The sequence below is a fragment of the Silurus meridionalis genome, chromosome 2, assembly GCF_014805685.1.
Source record: "Silurus meridionalis isolate SWU-2019-XX chromosome 2, ASM1480568v1, whole genome shotgun sequence".
NCBI classification, from domain to species: Eukaryota; Metazoa; Chordata; class Actinopteri; order Siluriformes; family Siluridae; genus Silurus; species Silurus meridionalis.
The window spans coordinates 2,588,632-2,601,131 of record NC_060885.1 but is presented as its reverse complement, the minus strand read 5'-3'; the positions used below and the strand labels follow the sequence as shown (position 1 = coordinate 2,601,131).

At 38.2% G+C, this 12,500-nt stretch overlaps 1 protein-coding gene across 9 annotated transcripts in view; it reads left to right on the top strand.

Annotated features, from left to right (window-relative positions):
* LOC124376835 (teneurin-3) overlaps positions 1 to 12,500 on the top strand; it is a 664,771-nt gene that overhangs the window by 479,449 nt on the left and 172,822 nt on the right. The window lies entirely within an intron of this gene.

Here is a 12,500-nt window from a genome sequence, read left to right as displayed (position 1 = left end):
TGATGAGAAGCAGGTATCATAAATATCCAGCTCATGGATTACAGGAAGCACACACACACTCACACACACAAACGCACACACACACACACGCACACAAACACACACACACACACACACACACACACACACACACACACACACACAAAACACCATAATATTCTGCACCGCTAACCATCAAGGATCAAAGAGTACGGCTGAACAGATACATTCACTATGGTTACACACACACACACACACACACACACACACACACACACACACACACAATCACGTCTCAGCTACTTTTGCCACTTAGTTCATTCAATAGATCTCTAATAGGCGGATTTTAAAGAGCTGCAATAAGCAGTCGGTCACACACACTCACACACTGAATGGCTCTTTTGTGGTGTAGGAATGCACACACACACACACACACACACACACACACACACACACACACACACACACACACGTGCACGTAGCTCAACCATAGTTGGCCTCACATACTTGTAGCCATCTCGGTTGTCGTCGAGATAAGCCAAACTTGTGCGAAGCAAGCGCCGTATTTTAGAGATCCACACACACACACACACACACACACACACAGAGACACACACACACACACAAGCATGATTGACAGATTCTTGTGTGTGTAAGGCTTTAACTCAGATCTGACGATTTCTCGCCACATTTGTCTGACAGCAGCTCCCTAAGCCTCTGTGGTCTGTGTGTGTGTGTGTGTGTGTGTGTGTGTGTGTGTGAGAGTGTGTGTGTTTGTGTGTGTGAGTGTGTGTGTATAGATCTCTGAATGGACATATGAGGCTGTAAGCCTTTCCCAGACTGCACCTGAGTCCCGCACTCGTTTCCCGATCACGCCGATATCCCATCATGCCTCACTTCTCTTTTCAGCATAAAGCTTCGTCACGCCGCCGCTCTTTTCTTCCCTCTGTCTCTTTTTCTGTTGCTTTTGGACGGCAGACGTGACGAGATGAGGCGAGACGAGGCCCGGTTGTGTTTGCCGAGAGAAAATCCCCGCATGTCGCTAAGTTTCTCTCACAACTTACATTTCCGTCCAAATGTTTTGCAATGTTTCCCTCAGCTACTCGCCGTGTTAAATATTCATAACACTTTATAACAAAGACCAAAGGATTGTGGAAAGTCTACACACACACAGACACACAGTACGACCGAGTCCGACTCCATTTTACTGTACAGATCTAATTTCTTCTCGAAGTTTCTATTTTCGTTTTGTACATTTTTTTTTTTTTTTTTATGAATACACAATTGCAAATAAATAAATACATAAATAAATAATACAAGTCCTTAGTAATACAAAATCCAAATGATGTGAATTCAGACAGACAGATAGACACAATAATAATAACTAATAAAATAAAGAATACTTTTTTTTATCCATAAAAATTCCAATGTTAATGTCTAATTATATTATAATATATTATATAACTAATATAATATTATATATTCGAGTAAAGCTTAGTTTAATATTACATTTATATATTAGATTTTTTCTTTACATAATGAAATAATTTAGGCCAAAACTTAAAATAAATAAATGATAAATAAAAGAAAGAAAGAAAGAAAGAAAGAAAGAAAGAAAGAAAGAAAGAAAGAAAGAAAGAAAGAAAGAAAGAAATAGTTTTAGGTTGATGGTATTCTAAGTGAATTTGGAGACGGAGTGAAGAAAAAACATTTAAATGAGAAACAGAATGAGAAACAACTCCAAAAGCTTCATTATTACTAACAAGTACCAAAATGTAATTATTCTTCTTTTATTATTTAATCAAGTTCACAACAAACATAGACGTCCCATTCCACAATAAGTCCCTATTTTCTGTTATTATCAGCTCCACTCTTCTGGAGAGATGTTCCACTAGATTTTTGTGGAGATTTTGCGTATTCAGCTACGATGGTGTTAGTAAAGTCAGGTACTGAATTAAGTGAGGTGAGGGTGCAGCATTCATCCAAGAGGTGTTCAGTAAATCTGGAGCTCTATAGCAGGAGATCTTCCACACACTTCCACACCATGGGAAGCAGATCTTCATGGAGCTAGCTTTGTGCACATTGTTTGGGAATTACATATGGCTTGGAAAGGTAATTTTGCACAAAGTGTGTGTGCATGTAATGAGGTGTGATATATATATTATATAAAAGCATCTGATGATTTGTAAATGTTATGAAATACACTTCTTGGTACGTGTGTGTTGGTCAGACGTATTTATAACCGCGTCCTGTCTGAAGGCATATGATTGAGTAGAGATGAGACTGAGCCTCATTTCGATGCTGGATTGCGATTTTTCTTGTGAGGAAGTGTGAGAAAGCAGTTCGTCCTGACTCTCCCCCTGAAGAGCCCGGCGTTTATTGAGGCCAATTAAGGGTGTGAAATGTGAATGCGCTTGGCAGGTGAGAAAAAAGGTTATATTTATATATATATATATATACCAACACCAGGTTTGTTAGCGTTGATTCACAGATAGATAAAGTGAGAGAGAAAAAAAAGAAAGGAGAGAAGGATGACGACACGGAGCGCTCACTCTGTGTAACGTGACTCAGAGCGGGTTTTTATTTTGTTGTTCGTATGGCGTGAGATTTATAAATAGTATGGAGTGTGTCATAGTGTTTATTAATGAATAATTATTGAGATGTTCTCTGATGATGGATGGATGGATGGATGGATGGATGGATGGATGGATGGATAAATGGATGGATGGATGGATGGATGGATGGATGGATGGATGGATGGATGGATGGGAAAAATTGTGTATTATATTGCATCAGGCAACAAAAAAAAGGGATGGCAAATGGTAAGACATTTTGTTTTATTTCTACGGCTACCTGCTGGTGTCCAGGGCTCAGGACAGATCAATGCCATCATCCTCCAATACTGTTTCCAACAGCGACCACCTGCAGTCGTCTGATTGGTCCCTGGCTGTGGTCTCCAGTGGTAATGGGTGGAAGCCTGAGGCCAGGTGTGTGTGTGTGTGTGTGTTTGTGCATGTGGGCAATGCCAGATTTCTTCCTGATCCAGACTTCACAAGAGAGGCTAATGAAAGCGCTTTAGGGGTGTGTGTGTGTGTGTGTGTGTGTGTGTGTGTGTGTGTGTGTCCCCACCAAAATGTCCCAAAAGGTTCCCTGGCACCATCGGTTGGTTTAATACTGAGAGATTACGTTTCTCCTCTGAGGTAATGCCTCGCAGCACAAAGAGGGGGAAAAAAAGATGAAAAAGCCGACTGAAGCAGTGAGCAATTTAACACACTGAGCGGTTACATCTTTATAACACTCACACACACACACACACACACACACACACACACACACACATCCAGAAATTGCAACTACTGTCAAGGTCACGAACAATGTTGAGGATAAGTGTGTGGTGAAAATTCGGGACGTGGCTATAGTTCACAAATAGGAAAATAAATTGTAGCCAATAACAATATGGTTCAACATTAAAGTTGGAGATTAGAAACAAAAGAAGACACACACACACACACACACACACACACACACACAATACATCAACAAACACTTTCTTCATCACTAAAACATGAAAAATACAAGTGTTTTGGATTTAAAAATCAACAGTTGACATTAAATTTCATTAAACCCCAACTCCAACATTCACGATCAAACACCAACATTACACCATCAAACACCAACATTACACCATTAAACACCAACATTTACGATCAAACAATACCGGAAATTACACTATCAAACACCAACATTACACCATCAAACACCAACATTAAACCATTAAACAATACTATACCATCAAACACAAACATTACACTATCAAACATCAACATTACACTATCAAACACCATTACACCATCAAACACAATTACACGTCAAACACCATGACACCATCAAACACCAACATTACAACATCAAACACCAACATTTACCATCAAACAATACCGAAATTACACTATCAAACACCAACATTACACTCTTCAACACCAACATTTACATCAGAATTAGACCATCAAACAATATTACACCAGAATTACACCATCAAACAACAACATTACACCTCAAACCAACATTTACACTCTTAAATACAAACATTTACATAACAAATACACCATCAAACACCACATTACACTCTTAAACACCAACATTATACTATTAAACACAAACATTTACCTCAGAATTACACCATCAAACACCAACATTTACCTCAGAACTACACCATCAAACCAACATTTACCTCAGAACTACACCACCAAACACCAACATTTACTTCAGAACTACACCACCAAACACCAACATTTACCTCAGAACTACACCATCAAACCAACATTTACCTCATAACTACACCACCAAACACCAACATTTACCTCAGAACTACACCATCAAACCAACATTTACACTCTTAAATACAAACATTTACATAACAAATACACCATCAAACACCAACATTACACCATCAAACACCAACACAAGTGCGACATAATAATACAAAATGCAATTAAAAAAAAAAACTTATATTTTTCACTATTATAATAAAAATGATATATAAATACATTTTAAAAAAGAAAGACTGAAAGAATGAGACTGTAATAAACATTATAGAACAAGAGAAATAAGAAAAGAAATGCAGGGAAAAGAGAAAAATAGGGAGAAACTAAGAGAGAAAGCAGCGAGAGAGCGCTAGAGATGGAGAGAGACAGAGAGAGAAAGTGGTGAAGAGAAAGAGAGAAATTTGGCTGTATAAGGGCCTGGTCTGTTTTTTCTCTCGTTCTCTGTCCTAGTTAAATGCCTCCATTCCCTCTCTCCTTCACTCGTCTGTTTTTCTGAATCGGGGATGAATGAGCGGTTAATTTGTCTGTAAGAGCGGCGCGTGAGTGACGCTAATCCTGCCTCTTTACAGCGACGCCATTCAGGCGCTAATTTCACACTCGCTAAAAACACCCAGACGCTCGCGATGGGAGAAAAGAAAAAACACACTGCTCAGGAAACAAGGAGCGGGAAGAGAGAGGGAGGAGGGGCTGATCCCTCATTCAGCCTGAAAGAAAAAAAATGAGAGATACAGTGAGAGGGAGGGATGGAGAGATGGAGGGAGAGGAGTAAAAACAACAAGCAGCACTTCCAGGCTATTGATCAGTGCTCCGGCTTTCAGTTCCTCGACACGCCGCAAGGAGCCAGAAATCGATAACGGAAAGGCGACGATTTCCATGATGTTAGTCCTTCGTTATCCGAGTGTGTGTGTGTGTGTGTGTGTGTGTGTGTGTGTGTGTGTGTGTGTGTGTTACGCTTCATGCCTGTACTTTTTTTCACCGCGTGACTCGTTATGGTGTTTGCAACAAGGGGAAAAAATGCACCAGTTCGGAGTTTCCTTTCTTTCTGGAATATGAAAAAATTCCAGACGTGACTGTGTGTGTTTTCCCACAGAGATGAGGTGGGAATGATTTCTGAAATACAATCCTATAGAAACACAATAAGAGTAACACACACTGCTCACACAACACACACACACACACACACACACACACACACACACACACACACACACACACACACACAATCACTTAAATTCTTAAGTTCTGTAAAGCTGATTTGAAACCATGTTCTTTGTGAAAAGCACAATCATCATGAACTTGAACAACACACAACAATCACACAACACACACAACTCTTAAACAACAACCACACAGCACACACAACACAAACAACAATCACACAACACTCAAACAACAATCAGACAACTCTCACACAGGAATCACACAGCACACACAACACTCACACAACATTCACACAGCACACACAATGCTCACACAACACTCACAATGCTCACACAACACACAACACTCACAATGCTCACAGAACAATCAACACCACACTCAAGCAATGCTCACACAACACATTCACAATGCTGATTCAATGCTCACACAACACATACTCAACACTCAACACAACATTCACACAACACATACTCAACACTCAACACAACATTCACACAACAATTACTCAACACATTTAACACAACATTCACACAACACATACTCAACACTCAACACAACATTCACACAACACTTACTCAACACTCAACACAACATTCACACAACACTTACTCAACACTCAACACAACATTCACACAACAATTACTCAACACATTTAACACAACATTCATACAACACTTACTCAACACTCAACACAACATTCACACAACACATACTCAACACTCAACACAACATTCACACAACACATACTCAACACTCAACACAACATTCACACAACACTCAAGCAATGATCACACAACACTCACACAACACATACACAACGCTCACACGACACTCACCTAACACTCACACAACACATACAATGCTCAACAACACTCACAAAACACTCAAGCAATGTTTCCACAAGACTCACACAACACATACCCCCATATGTTTCTGTCATTCATGTGCTGTTTGTGTGTCGTATATTCAGGTCTTTTCTCATCAGTTTAAGCACCTCTTCATCTCTGCAATTTCATTAACAACCTCCACTGTGTTAAATACCATGCTGTACAGTGTGTGTGTGTGTGTGTGTGTGTGTGTGTGTGTGTGTGTGTGTGTGTGTGTTTGGAACTGAAATGTTGAAATTGGAATTAATCAGATTCAGGCACAATACATCACACACACACATACACACACACACACACACACACACAGAAATACACAAGTATACTGACACAGCATGACTGACCTTATTAGCAATGTGCTTGTATGTGTGTTTGTGTGTGTGTGTGTGTGTGTGTGTGTGTGTGTCCTCTCCCCATGTGGAGGGTGTTTGGTTGGAACTCGGTGCATCACATCCGACCTCCCAATTTTCCTGTCACAAACAGTTGAGAACTTTTTTCTCCTTCAACCAACAATCATGTCATTCGATAACTGTCCCAACAGCCAATCAGAATTAGCACTGTTATTCCATGAGAAAAGGGGTGTGTCCTAGCGTAAGCCAATCAGTGCGGATTTATTCGATTATTCATTTATAATTTAATTAAAATCATTTTAAAATAACATTTTTTTAAATATTATAAATATTTTTTTATTTATTTTTTTCAAGAATATTCTAGAATAAAAACAACCTTTTTTGTTATACAGGAAAATATGACCTTCTTTCAATTTAGATTTATTAATATATTTATTAATAATTTTTGAAGGTTTAGTATGTTTTTTGTAATTGTATATTTATGTACTATTTTAAATTCATAAACAGCATTCAGGTCTAATTTGTACTTGATTTAAAGGTAGACAAAAAAAAAAAGACAGACTCCACTTATGTGACCAAGTTCTTTTTTTCTTTGGCCTCGTTACTATGACAACCACCATGTTTAAGAACACGCTCGGAAAAAAAAGCGAAAAACAAAAAAAAATCTTTTGAAGTAAATTGGATCTGCGTGGCAGCGTGAACTAAAGTTTATTATACCCACAAAATCGGTCTGCGTTATGGCTGTGTGTGTGTGTGTGTGTGTGTGTGTGTGTGTGTGTGTGTAAGTAGCCTTTGGCAGATTGAAGTTGGCTCTCCAGTGCAGCAGCTGCAGTGTAAGTGGTCCAGGGCCTCATGGGGGGTTTAGTGTGTGTGTGTGTGTGTGTGTGTGTGTGTGTGTGTGTGTGTGTGTGTGTGTATGAAGATTCTGGGAATAGGACTGACTTTATGTTATATAATTATACTACATTGTTGCAGGGTTTATTTTTTGCATTCATTTAGACGCTTTATTTATGTGTAGCGCAGGAAATTTACATATTTATGCATAAATAATTCACTGGAATAAATATAAATCATCAATTAAAAAAGGATTTGAATAAAAAAACTGATTAAACAGACAGTAAGAGGAAAAAAAGCACATTTAATATCCATACGAATATAAATATATATTTTAATTTTAGGATATTAAAAACGTGTAATAATACATTGATGAAATTCTCAGTAAGTTCATTTGATAAAAAGAAAATAAATAAAAACGAACACAGTCTGGGAATCTAGTCTGAATCAGAGAAGATTATATTATAATTGTATTATTGTACAGTTTCAATGATATAAAATGCAAATTTCTGTAGATATAAAACACACACACACACACACACACACACACACACACACACACACACACACACACAGTATATTTTATAATACATATATGTATGTTCATTTAAGGTACAATATTTTTCTTTTTTTCTTTTTTACTTTACAAATAACTTGCAAAAATCGGCAAAATATAATAAAATAGTATACCGATTTAATCCTGAACCTCAGTACATGTACGACACCGCTGAGAAAACCTGCTTGGAAAACTGACTTCTGGCCTTCAAAACTGCTGTAGTTGCTGTTTTTTCCCCCATTCCAGAGCACTCGGGACTCTATAGATCATTACAACCCATCATTTGTATTTATAAAGTAAACCCTCGCAGCTGATTGGTTGGAATGAGGGTTTAACTAATTAGCTAACATGCTGGTACCACTGAAGGATTCGGTGTGTGTGTAGAGTTATAACTCAGGCTTTAATATAGCTAACTGTCGCGATGTCATACACTTACTCTAGGTTCTGGTGGGCGGAGCTTAGAGTTCAGATCTTACTCAACACCAAATATAAACCTGTTAAAGACAAATCTCACAGATCGCACCTAGTAATGTTTTTATTCAACTCTGTTTATACTAAAGTTTGTGGACACCTGAGGATAAGATTGCTATGTGCTTCTTTTTGAACATCTCATTCCACAATTAGCTCTGTTATTATAAGCTCCACTCTTCTGGGAAGATGTTCCACTAGATTTTGTGGAGGATTGTGTGAGATTCATGTAGCCACAAGGGTGTTAGTAAAGTCAGGTAGTGATGGAGGTGAGAAGGTGAGGAGGCCTGGGGTGCAGTCAGTGTTCACATTCATCCCAAAGGTGTTCAATAGGGTTTACAGCAGGAGATCTTTCACGCCAACATACTCCATGTAAAGCAGTTCTTTATGGAGCTGGATTTGTTCATGCTGGAACAGGTTCTGGGTCTCCAAGTTCAAGTGTAAGGAAAAATGAAATTCTGTCATATCCAAGGACGTCCGATACAATTGTGTGTCTCCAACTTTGTTTGGGGAAAAACCACATATGGCAGGAAAAGTCAGATGTTTCAATTCTTATGGCCAGGAAGTTTTTTTGTGACTGCAACATGACACAGTAAACAGTATTTTGTACATTGCTAAATCTTCTAAAGAAAAAACAAAGGTCATCTTTTTGTATTTCAATAGACTTGAATGAAACCTGACTACAATAGTTCACTCTATACTGCCTGAGTATCATCCATATCATTGTGTGTGTGTGTGTTTAGGTTTGATCTGATCTCCTGCTGGCATGCACTGAGCTTTTCTCAATAGTCGCATTGAATCAAGTCTTATATCGTTGCATTTGGTATTCCGTCTCAGCTTGAATCCCACACGAAGGGAAAAAAAAAAAATGCAGCCAAGTTTAAGTTCAAGTTTATTGTCATCTTCACTCCAAGGCATTAAAATGCAATGAAATGCACGCGGTTCGCTCTCTGGCTGTGCCCTCGTCGTTAAAATAAAAAGAAAATGCCATTAAAATTTTATGAAGTAAGATAAAAAATATAGCGCAGCAAAATATGTCGAATATATTAATAAAATAAAAGAGTGAATACACGGAAAACAAAAAATCCCCTGACGCGTGCAGATTTATCGAGAGTTCACGTCTTTATCTGTGCGTACGAACTTAAATGCGACTTTATGTCTGCATTCATTGCACACATAAAATCCATCAAATCATCCATGTAATGTAGTGTGCAAGATACAAAAAACATGTTCATGTGTGTGTGAAGAGTTGCATTTGGAGAGTGTGTGCGTGTGCATTTTGTATGTGCATTTCATCAATGGATGCATGTAATTTATAATGAAATTTCATTCATTTCACTTATTATAACATTATAGTTATTAGTAACTTCATATATGCATATTAAAGTTTGTGCATTTCTGTAAACATATGCATATTGAAATGTGTGTGTTTAGATGTTAAATAATTTATGCATGCAATCGTGCATGCATATTGTACTTCATGTGTGCATGGACTCACGCATGTCTTTTCGACTTTATGTGCATGTCAGCAATGCATATTCAATTGTTTTATCATATATGTATGCATGCAAATTAACTGTGCGTAATAATAATGCATGCATATTACATTTCTTACATTACACATATATATATGTCCAGGCATGCATATTTTATTCATTCATGCGTATGTCCATGAATGCACTTATACACCATATCCATGCATCAATATTACATTCATATGTATACATGCATAAGCGTGCATCTTACTTTCATATATGGTTATGTCCATGCATGTATATTACATTCATATTTGCATCTCTCCATGCATGCGTAGTATGTCAAGGCATATGCATATTTGCATATGTCAATGCATGCAACTTATTTTTATATATGCACATGTTTATTCTTGCATACTAACAGTGTGCATGTAACCCTGGTGCATGCTAATTACGGCCACATCTGACATGCATATTTACAGTGTGCATGTAATCATGCATGCATGCATGCGCATTAGAGATGAAGTGCATGTGTGCATGCTCTACAAGAACTTTGTCGCTAACAGTCTGAAGATCTCATATGCCTCATAATCCTAATAACTGCATGTCTGTGCACATAAGTGTGGTCTAGTTCATGTCTTATTATCTGTTCTTCTTCCTAAATGATGCCTCTGCCAAATATGGAGTTTAGTCCGGTATTTTTCGCATTAGATTTGGACGTGTTAGATTAGATCTGCATTAAATTAAAACTCTAAGAGCAGAATAAAGGCATCACAACTACAGTACATTAGCTGAGTTCTTTCTAATGCTGCATCAGTGCCGTCCCTGTATGATGTGTGTGTGTGTGTGTGTGTGTGTGTGTGTGTGTGTGTGTGTGTGTCTGTATTTAGGTTTTGAGGTTTGATCCGATCTCCTGCTGGTGCATGCTGAGGCTTTCTGCACTGAATAAAGTCTCATATTGTTGTATCTGGTAATCGAGCCCAGCGTGAATCTTTTAGAAAAAAATGTAAAATAGTGTATTGTTATGCTTCTCCTCCGAAGCAGTAAAACCAAACACTCAGGATCGTATAGCTACAACAAGTTTCTACATTCCTCTGAAGGTCCTTTTCACTTCTTCTGTTTTGCTTACCGACGCTGGGGATGTTTGTTGTGGAGGTTCAGTACGTTTGGTGTGAAAGATGTTTTTAGAGAATTGAGCTTCAGTACTTGTGGTCTGGAGTTCACTGAAACAGAACAGGTGTGGATAGATAAAGGTTTATTTGGAGATGGATGGATGGATGGATGGATGGATGGATGGATGGGTGGGTGAATAGATGGGTGGGTGAATAGATGGATGGACGGACGGACAAATAGACAGACAGACGGATGGATGGATGGTTGGATGAACGGATGGATGGATTGATGGATGAATGGATAGAGGTTGGCAGCTGTGGATGGATGGATGTGAATTCTGGGATAAGAAGGGCAAATCTGTTTTGAGATGGATGGATGGATGGATGGATGGATGGATGGATGGATGGATGGATGGATATATTTTTAAATGGATGGATGAAAAACATGGATGAATGGATGGATATATTTTAAAATGGATGGATGAAAAACATGGATGGATGGATGGATGGATGGATGGATGGATGGATGGATGGATGGATTGGTGAATTATCAGATAGATGAATCTTTTTAAAGATGGATGGATGGATGGATATATTTTTAAATTAATGGATGAAAAACATGGATGGATGGATGGATGGATGGATGGATGGATTGGTGAATTATCAGATAGATGAATCTTTTTAAAGATGGATGGATGGATGGATGGATGGATGGATGGATGGATATATTTTTAAATTAATGGATGAAAAACATGGATGGATGGATGGATGGATGGATGGATGGATGGATGGATGGATTGGTGAATTATCAGATAGATTAATCTTTTTAAAGATGGATGGATGGATGGATGGATGGATGGATGGATGGATGGATGAATGGATGGATGGTAAAGAAACATTTGCTTTGGTCAGTGGAGGAAACTCCACTCCAGTAGCTCTATACCATGCTGTCTAATATTACTTCAATGTTATGCTAATTAGCTGGCTTGGAGAGATTCCTCATACGTGACCTGCAGAGGGTTTTTCCATTCCATTAAGCAGTTATATAAAACCGTTTGCATTCCAACACGATTGGGGTGAAGGAAAAATGCTGCTCTACCTCTCTATGTGAGAAAAATCACAAAAAGCCTCGTCTTAAACAGGTCCAGGATCAATATCTATGGATTAGTACGTCCTCTTCAACACACCATATATGGAGATATGGAGAACTTCATAAGAACATCTGAACAGTTTCTCAGAATCTTTCTGATGAATTGAGTGTCAGGATTATTTTTTTCCCACCCGCTGTGTGATGCTGTGTGTTTTCCTTTCACACTGAGTGACAGAAATGTCCCGGGATTTTATACAACATTCAAC